The sequence below is a fragment of the Eurosta solidaginis genome, unplaced genomic scaffold, assembly GCF_040869045.1.
Source record: "Eurosta solidaginis isolate ZX-2024a unplaced genomic scaffold, ASM4086904v1 ctg00001100.1, whole genome shotgun sequence".
Classification (NCBI taxonomy): domain Eukaryota; kingdom Metazoa; phylum Arthropoda; class Insecta; order Diptera; family Tephritidae; genus Eurosta; species Eurosta solidaginis.
In genome coordinates, this window is record NW_027137136.1 from 44,806 (window position 1) to 47,785 (window position 2,980).

The 2,980-nt window shown below is 39.9% G+C and overlaps 1 pseudogene; it reads left to right on the forward strand.

Moving 5' to 3' along the window:
* The first annotated feature begins 327 nt into the window (after positions 1-327).
* LOC137236180 (uncharacterized) lies at positions 328-842 on the forward strand (annotated as a pseudogene).
* Positions 843-2,980: the final 2,138 nt, after the last annotated feature.

Consider the following 2,980-nt stretch of genomic DNA (forward strand, 5'->3'; position numbering starts at 1 on the left):
CATGGTGAACCCCCAGGGGGGTTCCAGGGGGTGTGTCACTGGCATCGGTAGGTCGGGCCTCCAAAGTTAGTGGGGGTCGGTCATACATTTGGACTCGATTGGAGCACCCTAAATGGGTCAAACTGGGATTTTTCCAAATTTGCTCCCACCCAAAAGTTCGACCCAAGTTTGGGGGGGGGGGGGGGGGCATCAGAATTCGTTTTAGAGGTATGGTTCCTTAAGCAAAGTTTCTTATTTTGATCTCTAGAATACGGTTTTCACAGAGCAATGAGCGATTTTTAAATCGACCCGCCCTAATATATATATATACTTTATATATATACTCTATATAGCCACAACTCAAAGGACATAGAACCCGCTTACGCTATCGCAAGTACGATATACTACGATAACGTGAACTCACAACTCGACGTTCCGCAATTAATCAGCACAGACAATATAATGGTATATTGCATTATCAAAATCAAGGCAGAAGATATCACGAGGTACCACAAAGCTACAGACCCAGTGAACAGGTGCAATACATCCAAATTACACCTAGGCAAAAGCACGAACCAATGGATGTAGATCCATCTCAGCAGTACACCAGATCCGTAGATTATAGTAGGAATCATTCTGCTCCACAAAAAAATAGCTATGACCGCCAAATGAAAGGGCTATCTTCAAATAATCCATTTCGAGGAGATCGTCAAAAAAAAGACCGAAATCCTTCGTGTCATAATTACAACACACAACAGAAGGGAAATCGTGTAAATCAAACACGCGAGGAAGAATTACGATCGCTTGCACCAGCAAACGAAAATGATGAATATGAAACAAGCATTGTTTTTTTAGGCGCATGAACGATTTGCCTTGTCTGCAACGCCAGTGCAGGGATACAGGCAAAATAATTAACATCCTGATCGAAAAAATGGAACATCGGTAAGTCTATTCCCATTATACCTCTAAAAGTGAAAACTCTTCACGGTAACTCAATAACAAAATCAAAAAAAAAAAAAAAAACTTTAACACTATTAGAATATAATCTCACATTTTTTGAAACAGATGCATTAGAAGAATTTGATATGCATCTAGGTGAATAGGGTCTTAGAGAAATAAAAGCAGAGATCGACCTTTTCGAGTAAAAGCTCAGATATATACCCGTTACCTGATGTGGATATGACCATACAGAATCTAGGTAATGCAAAAGTATTTACAACCTCAGATTTAGAGCTAAGTACGAATTCCTTCGTATGCCATACGGCCTGAAAATATCCCCCTTCCACCTTTGAAAGATGTGTGGATGATATCCTTAGACCATATACCTGGAAGTTCGCATACGTTTATATAGGTGAGGTTCTCATTTATTCTCCCTCTCCCGATGAACATATCGAACATATCCGCATAACTATAAACGCGCTTCACCAACTTTTACTTTCCCACTTTTTCCAAGATTCCGTTTATTATTATTATTAACAAGTAAGCAAGGCTAAGTTCGGGTGTAACCGAACATTACATACTCAGCTGAGAGCTTTGGAGACAAAATAAGGGAAAATCACTATGTAGGAAAATGAACCTAGGGTAACCCTGAAATATGTTTGTATGACATGGGTGTCAAATGGAAGGTATTAAAGAGTATTTTAAAAGGGAGTGGACCATAGTTCTATAGGTGGACACCATTTTGGAATATTGCCATAAAGGTGGACCAGGGGTGACTCTAGAATGCGTTTGTACGATGTGGGTATCAAACGAAAGGTGTTAATTATTATTTAAAAGGGAGTGGGCCTTCGTTCTATAGGTGGACACCTTTTCGAGATATTGCCATAAAGGTGGACCTGGGGTGACTCTAGAATGTGTTTGTACGATATGGGTATCAAATGAAAGGTGTTAGTGAGTATTTTAAAAGGGAGTGGGCCTTAGTTCTACAGGTGGACGCCTTTTCGAGATATCGCCATAAAGGTGGACCAGGAGGACTCTAGAATATGTTTGTACGATATGGGTACAAAATGAGAAGTGGTAATGACTATTTTAAAAGGGAGTGATACTTAGTTCTATGGGTGGACGCCTTTTCAAGATATCGCCATAAAGGTGAACCGGGGGTGACTCTAGAATGTGTTCGTACGATATGGGTATCAAATGAAAGATGTTAATGATTATTTAAAAGAGAGTTGACCTTAGTTCTATAGGTGGACGCCTTTTCGAGATATTGCCATAAAGGTGGAACATGGGTGACTCCAGAATGTGTTTGTACGATATTGGTATCAAATTAAAGGTGTTAGTGAGTATTTTAAAAGGGAGTGGGCCTTAGTTCTATAGGTGGACACCTTTTCGAGATATCGCCATAAAAGTGAACCAGGGGTGACTCTAGAATGCGTTTGTACGATGTGGGCATCAAATGAAAGGTGTTAATGAGTATTTTAAAAGGGAGTGGGCCTTATTTCTATAGGTGGACGCCTTTTCGAGATATCGCCATAGAGGTAGACCAGGGTGACTCTAGAATTTGTTTGCACGATATGGGTATCAAATGAAAGGTGGTAATGATTATCTAAAAGGGAGTGGGCCTTCGTTCTATAGGTGGACACCTTTTCGAGATATTGCCATAACGGTGGACTAGGGGTGACTCTGGAATGTGTTTGTACGATATGGGAATCAAATGAAAGGTGATAATGATTATTTTAAAAGGGAGTGGGCCTTAGTTCTATAGGTGGATGCCTTTTCGGGATATCGCCATAGAGGTAGACCAGGGGTGACTCTAGAATTTGTTTGCACGATATGGGTATCAAATGAAAGGTGTTAATGAGTATTTTAAAAGAGAGTGCATATTGTGGAAGAAAAATTTTTAGCAGAAAAAGCTTATAAATGTATTAACAACAAGTAAGGAAGGCTAAGTTCGGGTGTAAACGAACATTACATACTCAGTTGAGATCTATGGAGACAAAATAAGGGAAAATCACCTGGTAGTAAAATGAACCTAGGGTAACCCTGGAATGTGTTTGTATGA